Genomic DNA, 14,716 nt, shown 5'->3' with positions numbered 1-14,716 from the left:
AGGCTGTCAAGAGCACACTTCAAATCAATAGCAGTCACAGGTAGCTCGTCTGAACCTAGATTAGAACATGAGCATACAAGTTCAGTCATTCTGAAGTTTCTGAGGTAGTTATTTTTTAGTTTTTGGTAAGTCTTAAATCTGCCTAAGCAGTATTTACAATGTAAAGTTAAATGTAACACCTGTTCTAAGGAATAAATTGCACATTTTGTCAAAAACCAAATTGTTGAGACTGAAATCATAACTTAGTTAACATTAAGTAAAATACCAGATTTTATTCTCTTCATATATTCTCCTCCTTTCCTTCATTGTTGTTTTTCATTCGTTCATATATTTCTTGACCATGTACTATGTGCCAGATAAGGTTCTAGGCACTAGCATATATTAGCAAACAAACAAAAGTATTTTTTGTGAGAGGCCAACAAGATAAGTTAAAATATAATATATGGCAATAAGAGAGGGAACAAACTAAAGTAAAGAAGAAAAAAGGTATTATAGGGAGGGGCTGCAGCTTTTAATAGGATGGCCAGACGGGAAATACCTTGCTGAGAAGGTGGCCTTTGAGTACAGACCTGAGGCGAGTGAACTGTGCAGTTACCCAGGGGAAGCACATTCCAGGCAGAGGGAACAAGTACAGATACTCTGAACACAACTGTGCTTTCAGCCAGGACCCAGAGTAGCTGGAGTGAAGAGAGAGTATGGGGGTGTTCCAGTGCCCAATTGAAGAAAATGGGAGGGGATGATTGGTGTCAAATGCTGCTAATAAAGCAAGAGGATTGAGAACTGAGGATTGACTGTTGGATTAGTGACCTTTACAGAGCAATTCAGTGGGGTCGTGGGTCAGAGTCTCATTTGAATGGACTGAAGCAAGAATGGAAAGAGAGTAAATGCAAAATGACAAATAAAGACAACTCTTCCAAGGAGTTTTGCTAATGGAGTCGAAAGCAGATAAGGAGATGAGAGGGATTACATTTTTAATATGAGAAATTACATGTTGCTATGCTGGGAGGAGAAGTTAATTATGTAGGGGAACGATTACAGCAGCAAAGCTTGACTCAGGGAAAAGAAAATCTGGTGAATAAATAGGAGGGTTGATCTTTGGGGCACACATCTTTTGAAACAGGAAAGGAAAGAAGTGAGTATACAGGTACAAGTAAAGGGAAAGGGGTAGATTCAGTGCGGTAGCATATTGAAAGTTCTTTTCTGCCATATAAACAAATTTTCTTTCCAGTGCATAAATACCATCTACATTATCCTTCTTGTATGGTCATTTGCTCACTATTTCTATTGCTATTTCATAATTGACCATCTTATAAATTACTCATACATGTGTGTGTGTATACATATTTTTTTTTTTTTTTTTTTTGAGGAAAAACCTGTCTTCTACAGTATTGGTTCTCGTTCTGCTTCCAATAGCCTCCCAAGATCTACAGTTCTAATTCTTCTACATGAGAGCCTTTCAAAGACTGGAGGGTTGACATGATTTCTTATGGCAGACCTCATTCACAGCCCATCAGTGTTTCTGCTGGGAATGGTTTCAGCCCCTTACATCTGGGCACTGTCTCCTAAAAGGGCCCCTGGACTATTTAATCAATTTCATTTGTTAATCAAGGCCTTTGGGGTCTTTTTTTCTCCTAGGCTTGTGTTTTTCTATATATTCCTGGCCTTTGGGGTCTTTTTTTTCTCCTAGGCTTGTTTTTTTTCTATATATTCCTTGTTTCTAACAAATACTCACACTTGACCAACATGCCATTAAGTTTTTATCTAGGCCGGGCGCGGTGGCTCACGCCTGTAATCCTAGCACTCTGGGAGGCCGAGGCGGGTGGATCGCTCGAGGTCAGGAGTTCGAGACCAGCCTGAGCGAGAGCGAGACCCTGTCTCTACTAAAAATAGAAACAAATTGTCTGGCCAACTAAAAATATATATACAAAAAAAAGAAAAAAAATTAGCCGGGCATGGTGGCACATGTCTGTAGTCCCAGCTACTCGGGAGGCTGAGGCAGTAGGATCGCTTAAGCCCAGGAGTTTGAGGTTGCTGTGAGCTAGGCTGACGCCACGGCACTCACTCTAGCCCGGGCAACAGAGTGAGACTGTGTCTCAACAAAAAAAAAAAAAAAGTTTTTATCTAATGTTTTTATCCCTAGGATGAGGCAAAGGACAAAGTACAACCATTATGGAATCCCTTCCAAACCTATCCTTTACCCATTAGTTAGCCCCATCTGGATAGGATTTCATTTCTAAGTTTTCACATAACCCCAGAAAAATCAGCATCTAATCCAGGAGACTTGGTGAGATTAAATGGTAATGAGGCAAAGAAAAAGGAACACATTACCAGTGGATTCAAGCCTGGATGACTAGGAGTGTGGTATATCACTGAAAATGGGTTAATGAGGCAGGCAGTTTTCAGATCAAGATGTCATATCTAATGTTGGACACTTAAGGTGGTAGGTGTCCAGAGAGATGCCTGAGCCGAAGATGAATATTTCATAGTCATTTGCATAGGAGTGAAATTTGAAGACATGAAAGTAGATTCATTGTTTGAAAGATGATAGGTAAAGACTAAAAACTGGGGACCAAGAATAACATATCTACATCATATATGTCTATGGCCTGTGAGCATGTGATCTTACAAGAATTAGAAGCTAGTCCCAGCACATTACCATGTATATGAAAAGTTGATGTAAGGGAGCCATATTGTTTGAATTATCTGGATAAATAAGATCATCCTGATTTTCCTATTATCACTTCCCTAAGCCCATGATTGTTACTCCTGACAGTTAGGAGCTGTGTCTGAGCTGACCTTAGTCCCACAGCCAGCCCCATTAGCACTGCTACTGCCTTTACCATTACAACTGAGTATTAGCAGCAGTCGTGATCACCAGAAGACTGAGTCAGCGCCAGTAGCCAGGCTTACGAGAAAATCAGGTCAGTTTTATAGCATGAAGCCATTTGGAAATGTGGAGCTAGAGCTGTGACTAGAGCTGATAAAGGCTGGAGGCTTTGGGAGGCTGTTTGGAGCAGAGCAATATGAAAAATGGGAAAGAACAGAGGCAAGTAAAGGAGCCAGAAAATATGATTTCTAAGACTTACCTTTTCTAAAATTTTGAACAAGCAGTGGTTGAAAAAGCAAGATTCTGTAATCATACCCATGCTGCAGTGAATAGGAGGTTTTTACCAGGTTCTTTCGTCTTTGTTGGAATTTGACTTTTGTCCTACTTGACTCTCTTGAAACTTTGATTGACATATAAATAAATCTTTAAACAGGAACAAAAGACTGGAAATAAATGTCCATCACGTGGGAGTAGGTTGAATAAACTGCAGCTGTAGAAGGAATGAGAAATAGCTCTATATATAGCTATGAAGTGATCTCTAGGATAAATTGTTAAGTGAAAAAGACAAAGCAGAGAAAAGTATGAATAGCATGCTAACATTTATCTAAGAAGGTGGCAGGAGGGGGTGGGAAGGCTTCCGTTTATAAATATATCCCAGCTAATAAATGAAGAAGGAATAATAGAAATAGGATAGTACCATTTTATAACCCTTAATGAAATAAAAGTCCTGGACAATCATCAGTGACTACCAAACCATGAAAAGAGGAACAATCAGACATAATACACATTTCAGCATCACCTATGAAGTGTTTGTTCAAAAAAATCAAAATCTGCTTAAGCCTATAGATCTTATTATGAGTTTACAGGAAATACAAGAGACAGGGGGACATGGTAAATAACACCACAGGGATGCAGTAAGCAAAATAATATAGGAAACTGTATAGAACATGTGATTCAGTTTCTTCAACATAAATTTTAAGGTAAAAGAGGGAGAGAAATCCTTTATATATGAAATATATTAACTGAATGCAATATGTTGCTCCTATTTTGATCCCAATTCAAACAAGCCATCTGTGAAATACATTTGACTAATTGGTAAAGTTTTAACACTATTTGATAATATTAAGGAATTATTGCTATTTTAATGTGGAATTAAGGTGTGGCTATGTTTTTTTTTTTAAAAAGTGCTCTTGTAGAGACATATACTGAAATATTTATGGATTAATAAATATGATTCTGGGATTTGCTTCAAAAAACTTCAGTGCAGTGTTGGGGAAGAGGATTAGCATATAAATGAAACAAGACTGGCCATGAGTTGATCATTGTTAAAGCTGGGTAGCAGGTAAATGAGATTTCACTGTATACTGTTTTCTCTGATATTGTATGTGTTTGAATTTTCCATAGGTAAAAAAAATAAAAAGAAAGAAATTAAAGTGAGAAGGGGAAAAAAAAGAAGAGCAGCTCTCTTTCCCTAAATGTTACAGTCTTCTCTATCTCCCTTTTGTCCCATTTTCTAGGGAGAAAGAATTGGGCAAGCTAACAAAGTGGGGTGGAACTATTGTGAAAGACACTTCAAATCATTTTTTAGTGACTCAGAATTGTAGAATGAAGTCAAAGTTCTCCAAACTTAGAATGCTGTAGACTTCATTCTTCCCCTCCTCAAGCCCTGTCAACACGCATTTCCAGTAACATGCACAATTTTAATTCAATTTAAGGACTGTCTCCAAATAAAATTTACATACACTTCCAAACTGAACGGCTCCAGATTTCAGCTTTATATTCTGTTAGCCATTCATGATCTTCCCCCCGCCACACACACACACACACACACACACACACAAGTTGTGTTGTTTGTTTTCTCTTCTGATTTTCATTTAGACATCTTCAGTTGCCAAAAAGGAGAATGGGTTTAACACAAAGATAGCTTCTTCTAAATTTTACCATGACCCATACTGGAATCATCATTCAAAAATAATAGCTTAATTTTTCCTACAGATTCCATAATCATTTTCAAAGAAGTTGATTGGTGGCCCTTGCTTGAGGCTTTTCAACTTTATCCTATTTTGGATAATATCTGTGGCCTGGAAATCAGTTGTACAGCCCTGATTGTACCCCTAATGAACAGCATGGTCTAAGAAAATAGCAACTAGAAACAAACGGCCCCATTGCAACATGCCGAGCCCTAGTTTTTGAAAGCATGCACCACTGGGCATAAATTTCAAAGTGGTCCCTTTTCCACAGTGCATTTCTGAGGCAATGTGTTGCGAAGACAGAGCTTGAGAGGAAGCAGTGTGTAAGCAACATAGACTATGTGTAGAGAGAGAAGGATAAGAGAGCTTTCTTTTTTTTTCACATCTTCTTCTTCCTTCCACCAACCAACATAGGCCTGTCTCAAATCACCTATCCACCCCTCCCAAGGACCTTCACCTCCTCTCCCAAAAACACACAGAGTTGCCATGTCATCACAATGTGACACCACACACACCCACACATTTCATTTGGTGCAGAAGAAATGACCTAATTCAGTTGGTCCCCATCATAGTGACTAGACCAGGTTAATCAGAGACTTTCTGCAAGATTTTTGGTTATTGGAACTGAGAAAATGAGGACTTTCTGTTGCATAAATGTGAGATATAAAACATAGGAATTGTGCATGGTCATGTGAAGCCAAAGGACAAAGAGAAGCAGAGATAAAAGTTATGCAGAGAGAATCCTTAAGGTGTTCCAGTCCTGGTTCCAGTTGGTCCGTTGAGGCCCAGCCACACACCTTTGCTTAGGTTCTGTTAGATACAATATTATCATTATAATAAATTCCCCTTTTTTGATTGAAATTGGATTTCTGACCCTAGCAATTGAGCCCTTAATATAAAGCAGATGTCACAACTGATTACACATATTTGGAGAAATAAGAGAAGCTGAGGCAGAATCTAGTCCACCTTGCTCAGAGACATTCACAAAGACAGTGTGAAAACTACTCCTGAGGCCCCTTTGATTAAAGTTAGCCTGGTCGTGTTTGTAATGGAAATTAAAGGTACATGGCCTTTAAAGTCTTTTCAGGACTTTGATTTTTTCTTAAGGAAAACAAATCAAAAGTGTTCATTAAAAGATTGATATAAAAATTTAATAATTTCGAGGTTAACCCCAAACTTAATGTAATCTTCCATGGGAACATTTGTGTGTGTATGTAGGGGTTTTAAATTCCACAAATATTACTAAAATGAGCAACTGGCAGAAAGACGTTTTAAAATATTTTGTTTCAGCATGTAAAATCTTGTTTTATTACAGAATTCTTTTGTTAAAGGGACAGCTATGCTGGGTTGCTGCCAGAGTGATGGGATCTTAACAGCCCAGTTAATTTAAAAAGATTCACAAAGGCTGGGCCCTGGAACTACTGATGGCAAAGTGTACTTCACTCTTTAGTGCTTAAACTTATACCACGTCTTGTGAACTTACTTGCATCTGCAAATGAGAATGTGAGTGTGTGTGTATGTGTGTGTGTGTGTGTGTGTGTGTGAAGATAGATATGTTTATTTCAAATAGAAGAAAGTTGGTCGCGAAGAGTAGGATAGACCTATGAAATAATTCAGAATTTCTGCTGGCTCTCATATTCTTCAGTGTAGTTGTAAAGTATACACAAAAGATACCTTGAATACAATGTATCAGAGGTGGTCTGGGTTTATTTCCAGTTAGATGCCAGGATGCTAAAAATGGAGATTCTGGTTACCAAGGTGTAGTTTGTGTAAAATGTAGTGATTAAATCTCCAAATGAAAAAGTACAGCCTTAAGAGTAAATTCTTGGCACTAGCTTCAGTTTTCTCCTCTTTATAACATTATAGGGTGTTTTTATGTGTATATTTTATCATTCATATTAGAGAATACATTGACTAAGATTGCAGAATAGTTTCTGTTGTATCATAATCCCCTTGTGTCCAGTTGATTCACATCTCTGAAAAAATTTCTGTTCAGTTAGAAATGTCTACTGGTCTCTTCCAGTGATACATTTTTGATGGTTAGAAATCTGAAGAAAGTTCACTTAGTTTAAAATGATGGGGTAACATATATGGATAGAGTCCTAAAATTTACTAAATACATATACTCAAATGCACTCAATTTTGTGCCTTTAGATTTTAAAAACTAGATGAATGATCTGTCCTTAAAAAATTTACCATTAGCTCTTCAAATATACCAACTGCTACATTTCCAATACCAAAACAGTCTTACCAAATGATAATATAATTATACATTTTAAATGAAATTTTTTAAAAACATAATTATCAAGTATTTTCATCCACCCTTCTTTTGCCACAACTCTTTCTATATCTGTGGACTGCTATTGTAGCCTTTCTCATAATTTTTAGTTTAATTAACAAGCAGACATTTTAAAATCTTTCCTTAGGAGACTTTCTGGCTTTTCTCACTGCTGAATTTGATACAAACCTTAGTCTCTCATTAGCATTTCTTGCAAAGGAGTTTGGGTAACAGTAGTTAAGAAAGAATATTTAGGTTTGATAGTCCACTAAGTAATAAATTTAATGATCAGAAGAGAAAAAATTTATGAATATTTTGGTCAAAGCTCTCATAACTTGAATCATTTTTATTCTTCACCTTGGCTGGAACAAAAAGTAACTGTAATGAAAATAATTGTCCTATGTGGCTTTTACAAGTATTTGTCATTTCTTTTAAGTTATAGCACATATATAATTTTTTATGATTAAAAAGCGTGAGCTTTCAATGGATCTCACAATTGGCTTTCAAATCAGTAAAATCAGAGATTTCCCTTTCTTTTTTTCCCATCTTAGTGGACATGTAAGAAATAGAGTTCAAAGTATATCTCACTCTTTATAAGACAACAGCCCATGCAATTTTGCAGATAAGAAAACAAATCCCTCACTTTCTAAATACCTAATGTATAGTGTTATTACCAAACATTAAAACCTACATGCATTTAAATTCATTCATGAGTTAACTGAAATTGCACATAGTTGATACATGCTACTTGTAAATTCTAATCTTATCTGGGGAATTTGAGTTTTGCATTCATTAACTAGTGTGCTTAAATTTGCAGGCTTCGTGCTTTATTACTCTAGCTTTTTTTCAAATAAATTAAAATAGGACATAGGTCTTTAGGTTCCTCTTCATGTCAGTAAAGACTTAAGCATTTATTTATACTAAGGGACAACTGTTGAAATTTTCTAGGATACAATAGAAGGGTCTAAGAAAGTAAAAACTGCTCACCTCCAGTATGATCAGCTCCATTTTATATTTCCTGTACTCTCAACTGTGATAATTCCAGCCAAATTGTATTATGGCCTAAGTCATCTGGAAAGTGGAAAATAGGTATTATTATGAAGCATTCATACAATTTAAGAAAGTTTGAAATAGAGTTACTATAGGACAGTGGTTCTTAACTCTTTTGGGGTTATGGGTCCATTATAGACTATGATGATACCTTCAAACATTCCTCTATAAAAATACTCATGTATATATACATAGGGATATTCTTAGATCCATGTAGATATAGTACAGACCCTAAATTAAGAATCTTTACTATTTGGCCAATAAATACACAAAACTGGTGATACCACTTCAAATAGTGTCCAGTTCATATAACAAAGAAGGCAAGTTTACATTATTATTATTTGAAGTTAAAACAAAGTAATATAATGTGAGCTTGTAAACAAATGGCTTATAAACAACATAAGCATTGCCAGTCAGAAGAAACAGAGACCACTTTAAAAATATAAAAATAAAGAAGATAGGTGAATATATACACTGGGTATTTTCAGAATATCTTATTTGATGATGATGATGTGCTTTCACTTAATTTAAATCCATTTTTATTTATTTATATGCTAGATGGGAAAGAAAGCCTTCTTTCAAAAAGAATATTATTGTCAATAAGAATGACATTCATAAAATTAGTATAATACAAATAACTATGTTGTCTTTTCACTCCATGTCATGTGCTAATGGTACTTATTGATTGCTCACCAGGAGCTATCTTCAGTTGCCCCTTAACTAGCTACAGATTGTTAAGTCATTTTTTTTTTCCTATTTAACATAGATAGCCACCACACCATACTCTTTACAATGATTTTAGGGATGCCAAGTAAATCTCCTGATCAGCTCTGACCAGCCTATAGCTGATTGGAAAATAGGAAAGGAATGAAAGAAGCTCATTAAGATGTAATGAGCTCTAACCCCCAGATACTCCAAGTGCTCAGAGAGTTCAGAATCCTAAACTAGACTACCCAGGTAAAGCTACAGAGTTTCAAAGAAGGCAGATTTATGTGTGTATCAGTGGGGCAAGATGTAGGGGCCAGCAGTAAAAGTGGGTGGTTGATGAGGAAAGATGGAGTACAGTAAAACTAGTTGAATACCCTTGCCCACACCCTCCTCCCAGCCTCTGCCTCCTAAGCTTCCAGAACACTGGGAGGGAGGACCAAACCCTCCAGACTTAGGGAAGAGTCCTGAAGCTCTTCAGGAATGTTGCTTGCTTTCCCTGCCCAAGGACAGCCCCTGTCCTCCTCTCCTCTGGCTAGGGGCAACCTCAAGCTCTCCCGTTACATGGGTCCTTTTACCCAAAGTTTCATGCTTCTTCCAGGGCTCTGCCAGTTTTCTGGCCATAGCCTGGTCATCAGCCCCACAAGGGCCCACAGATACACACCTCAATGTAGGGTGATTCATTTTGCTCGAGACATTTTTGCTGTTTTAGTCCATAGTAGACCATTATCCTGGCTGCAGTTGTCTCAGCAAGACCTACATGTATGTTTTTAAAGGCAAAAACTAGTTTATATCTCTGTTCAGAGATGATCTCAGCAGGAAACCTTTATTTGGACTTGCAAAGGTGGTGGGTCAAGGGACACACTAACCTGGTATGTCTGGGAAGCAGAGCAGGACTGAGGCTCTGGGGCCTTTATGAAACTTCTAGTCTAGGGAGGGAGATAGACATTTAACACAAATAACTCTGTATCTTGACAATTGTAATATGACAGAATAGTAGAGACAGCTATGAGACCATAAAACAAATGATCCTAAAAGAAGCAGGCATGGGGAAGGAGTGAGGTTGCCTCTAAGAAAGCTTCCCAGTGGAAACATTTACACTGAACCTTAAAGATTAAATAGATGAGCCAGTGCTTTGCACACCTTGTTCCATGAAAGCAGGACTTTGTTTCTTTACTGCTGTATCCCCCAGTGCCTGCTACCTTGTAGGTGGTCAATAAAGATTTCTTGAGTAAATGAATGAATAGAGGCTCCCAGCATGTTTGCCCTCTTGTCCCTCTCCTTCCCTACCACAGTGGCTCCTGTTCTCCATCCCATACCAGTTGATGTGTTCTTTTCAAAACTAAAAATGTGCCCTTTATCTTGTTAAGCTTCTACTAAAGTTAGAAACATTTAAATTCCCACAGATACAAATGCTGGAACAATTAAATAAAAACCCAAGATCTTTTCAGCCCCAGAGCTCTATGGAATAATGGATTTTGTAAATTTAAAAAAGCAAACACTACTTGGGAGGTTGAGGTGGGAAGATTGCTTGAGCCCAGGAGTTCAAGACCAGCCTGGGCAACATAGTGAGACTCCCATCTCTAAAATAACATAAATTAAATAGAAAATAAATAAATAAAATTTTAGAAAGCAAACATTATTATAGGCTTCTCCATGCAAGTAATAAAAGGTTATACATTGGATGTATACATACTTCAGCTATGTATTTTAAAGACCTCAAATTACTTTAAATCTGCAAAATTAAGCAACCAACTGTTTTTCTCCCTTCTCATTAGGCTTTGAATGTATCTTTACAGAAATTTTTTTCTTATATATGGCATTCTAGATTGTATGACTTTAACATAATCCCAAGATAGACTAATTATCACGAAGCTTATTTTGCAGACAATCCAAGGGAATTTAGCCCAAGAGCAATAGTTAGGTAATTCCTTAAATCTGAAATCTGTCTTCCAAAAATCTCACTTCCCCCCTCACCACTTAAAAGTTTTTCAGTGAAGTGGCATTTTAAAGGACTTGAAATAATACGTGCCGCTTGCTTCCCCTCTGAATTCCCTTAAGCGCCATTTTACTCTCTGAGATGCTTTCTTGGCAGTTTGGGGCACCCCTCCTGTTTGTGCCTGTGACAGTGTGACTTCCATCTGCCGCTCTGCAGCCAGGAGCCTGCTGTGCTCCCTTCAGTCACATCTTTCATGCCTGACCATTCAGCCACCTTTCATCGAGTCTCAATGGGCCCTCCCTCCGCATCCACATGAGCACATAATCTTCCAGGTAGCCTCCTCCTTGAAGCACCTCCAGTGCATGCTGTTCGCAAACAGCAGGGCACCACTCTCTACTGGGTTCCTAATCCCTCAGACACACAGGGAACGGAGGTCGCGAGGCTGTGAAAGTGAAAAGAAAGGCGAGGGGGCGGGGGAGCGGCGGGAACACAATGTCAGCGCCGGGCCCTCCAGCGGCTGCGCCACAATCAGCGCCAGCTGCAGCCCAATTAAGCTCAACAGGTCACAGGTGTTCCAGACAGAAGATGTTTTTAACAAAACCACTTTCTTGAAAATACCTAAGACTTTTTAAAGCACTGCAGCCCGTTTCTTTTGGTAGATTCTTTAAAGCTATTTAGTACACTTGAAATACAAAGGAGCGGAGAAGCACATTTAGGCCTCAGCAGAAGCCGCGCTTTCTTCCTGCCAAACAGCAGCAGCAGCAGCAGCCAGGGTCGCTGCCGCCTGACAGGGCGCAGCATCTCTGCCAATGCGTGGATTCAGTGTGCAGCTGCGTGGACAGGGACATGACGGCATCTCCTCCAGCTTGGTCTCTCCTGATACTCTAGCCTGAACTGTGCAGTTCACCCACTCACGCAAGAAATTGCTGCATGATATATGCTAGTTTGTACTCTTAAATGACAGCTCCAGGATGCACTTGTACTTTTCCTATGAGCTTTTAAGTAGCCCTGCCATGTGCTGGTTAAACTAAGTACATGAACTCATCTATCAAGAGCTACTTTTCCTGTCCTGGCACATTTGAAGTTGCTGGCTTCATTTTCTCCACAGATCCAATGCTTTTTGTGCCTGCCGGGAGTGGGGGTGGGGAGGTGGTGGAAACCAAGCAGGACTTCATGTGACTGTTTAAGCCACCTTCAGAACTTTGTTACTCTTCCACCTTTCTTTGAGAATACAGATAATCTCTGAGAGGTAGTTAGGAATTCAATGGTGAAGGTTTAGAATTTCAGCATCCCGTTGAAGGGAGCAGTGTAGTTCCCTTACTCCACACGCCTGCCTGCAGCAGCGTCCCTTCTTCCCAAGCCTAAGTGCTTCTCGTGTACGTTTCCCTGTTGTCATTATTGTAACCTGTTTCCAGCCAATAGCAAGACTGTGCTGATACTACCCAGGCCTTATCTGGAAACAGAAGTAACTGTGCTTAAATTTATTATTGGGTTCCTAATCTGTCCGTGCACTGGAAAAGAAGCTAGTGCTACTGTGAAAGTGAAAAGAACAAGGGAGGAGTTACAGCACAGCATGAATGAATATCCAGAATAATACCTAACATTTTCAGTTTTTCCTTCCTATTGATTAGTTTTTGGTAAACAGTCTTTGCCTTGACTGTTACTCTGTATCACATCATTTTTAAAAATTATTACTGCCTGCTTAGAAACTGTGGTGGTTTTGATTTTCACAATATGTCTTTTGCTAAGCTGAGCCACCTGTTTAAACTCTTGTCTCGTGGATTGGGGGAAAGAACCATAGGCTATGTATAAGAGGTTTCATTTTTTTTCCACAGTGAAGTAAGACATTGTTCTTATTCTTCATGGCATTCAGAATTCTGCACAATTGCCTCTTTTGCCCTTTTGCATTTAAAAGTGAGGTAATTAGATTTCCCAAGGTTCAATGGTCAAGAGCCTTCTCATCCTGGGGAGTTGCTTCCCCACACTGCTCACAAGTGCAGTTGTCTCACGTAATCCAGTTATTGCTATATTGTTGTTCTAAAGGCACTGCTTTTTCAGAGAGCAAGCATAGCATGAAATTTCATACTCATATGTCCCTATGCTTTCATTGCCAAGTTGATTTTTTCCCCACATTTGAATATAATTACTATTTTATTCGATGATTTTGTTTTGAGAATTTCTAAACATTTTCGTTAAAAATCTTTTCCTTTCCTACCTCTTAGGTATTCATCTCAAATATGGCTAAATCTTTTATATAGAGAGTTCCTGCTTCTTGTTTTATGTTTTTGTCAGATATCTGGTTGTCAGATCTATTATTATTACTGCTGAATGAATGGAAAGAAAATTTGTGACATGTTGACACTGCCTAAATTAGTGTCGTGGCCACTGAAACAAAAACATGTCTTAGTCTAGCTCTGACAGTGAAATCTTGGGCTCACTATGCTAGTCTGTTGTCTCATTTTCTCATCTCCACAAACAGATAATGTTTTTACCTTTGCAGTGAAGCAGATTTATATGCTAAAAGCTTAGGTATCAATTTTTTAGTCAAAACTGAATAAGAATATATACTCAGCTTTAGAGAGCCAGCCAAAACATTTTTGCATTATGGCCTAATGGCAAAAGCAGTCTTGCTGGTAGTTGGCTAAAAATTCATTTAAATGATCCAGTCTGCAATCTATGGGAGAAGAGGACAAGATGGTGAAGGGATTAGGGGAAAGCTTCCAAAATCCTTTTTGCCAAAGAAGTTAAGAAGCTCAAGTGGCCAAGGGTTTTCTTTCTAAATGGGTTGGTTTAACATTCCAGCCTGTGATTCAAACTCATCTATTCATCTACACATCTTCTCAGCAAAGTTCTTCTGTAGCCTCATGGGAAAAATTCAGCTGAATTCCCCTATCACTGAAACAAGTCCCAGGCTTTTATCTGGTTTTGGTTTTTGTTTGTTTGGTTTTTGTTTTGTTTTGAGAGACGAAGTCTCACTATGTTGCCCAGGCTGGTTTCAAGCTCCTGGGCTCAAGTGATCCTCCCACCTCAGCCTCCTGAGTAGCTGGAACTATAGGCCTGCACCACAGCACCAGCTTCATCTGGTTCTGAACGTGATGCCAGCAGAGTGATAAGCTTCGTGGTCCCTGCGTTCTCTGGGGGGAGGGAGAGAGAGAGAAAGAGGGGGAGAGACAGACACACACACATTTATCTCATTAGGTTCTCTGACAAACTTTATAGTATAAAGTATAGTATAGTAATGAGAAAAGTCTTAGTTTAAATTGAAGGCTTTTCTTCTCAGTTTTTGTAGTATTTGTTCCCAAATAGAGAGAGATGTTGGCAAATTTATCTGAAAAGATCTCACGTTTCCAAAGCTTAACACAGAAAGGAGAATTCCTTGGCAATTAATTGATCTCAGATTACTTTCATCAAGAGAGACAATAAATCACCATTTGCACAATTTTATTTTTTAGAAAAGCTTCCATGTTAGTCCTCTTAACCAACATACAGTCAAGTGCTGCATAATGAGTTTCAGTCAAGGACAGATCACATGTACAATAGTGGTTCCATAAGATGATAATATATTTTTACTGTACCTTTTCTATGTTTAGTTATATTAAATATTTAGATGTACAGATACTTACCATTGTGTTACGGTTGCCTACCGTATTGAGTACAGTAACATGCTGTACAGGTTTGTAGCCTAGAAGCAATAGGCTGTACCATACTCTAGGTGTGTAGTAGGCTACACCATCTAGGTTTGTGTAAGGACACTACATGATGTTCGTACAATGATAGAGTCACCTAACAATGCATTTTTCAGAATGTATCTCTGTTGTTAAGCAACACAAGCCTGTATATTACTGCATTGTTTGTAAATTTTCTGGAATCTTCCTCAATTCCAGTATAGTTTTTTTCTGTGACAACACAGCAAAGAAGTTCCTATTCCTGTATAACAAATTTTTATA

General features: G+C 38.3%; 1 protein-coding gene and 1 long non-coding RNA gene across 4 annotated transcripts in view; one reads left to right on the top strand and one right to left on the bottom strand.

The window, feature by feature from the left end:
• Nucleotides 1–14,716, bottom strand: part of LOC123638593 — a 36,902-nt gene that overhangs the window by 5,058 nt on the left and 17,128 nt on the right. For 2 of the 3 annotated variants that reach the window (XR_006735408.1, XR_006735406.1), the window contains exon 2: nt 8,063–8,146. This is a non-coding gene — a long non-coding RNA (uncharacterized LOC123638593). Of the gene's footprint in view, nt 1–3,290; nt 3,318–8,062; nt 8,147–14,716 lie in introns of those variants that run through there. The other variant, XR_006735407.1, reaches the window with a different exon arrangement.
• The window catches only part of SPATA5 (spermatogenesis associated 5), a 236,264-nt gene that overhangs the window by 212,038 nt on the left and 9,510 nt on the right, over nt 1–14,716 (top strand). The gene's annotated exons all lie outside the window — the stretch shown is intronic.

Source organism: Lemur catta, chromosome 5 (assembly GCF_020740605.2).
Source record: "Lemur catta isolate mLemCat1 chromosome 5, mLemCat1.pri, whole genome shotgun sequence".
Lineage (NCBI taxonomy): Eukaryota > Metazoa > Chordata > Mammalia > Primates > Lemuridae > Lemur > Lemur catta.
Note: the sequence above shows the minus strand (reverse complement) of the source record. Positions and strands in the feature narration are given on the sequence as shown.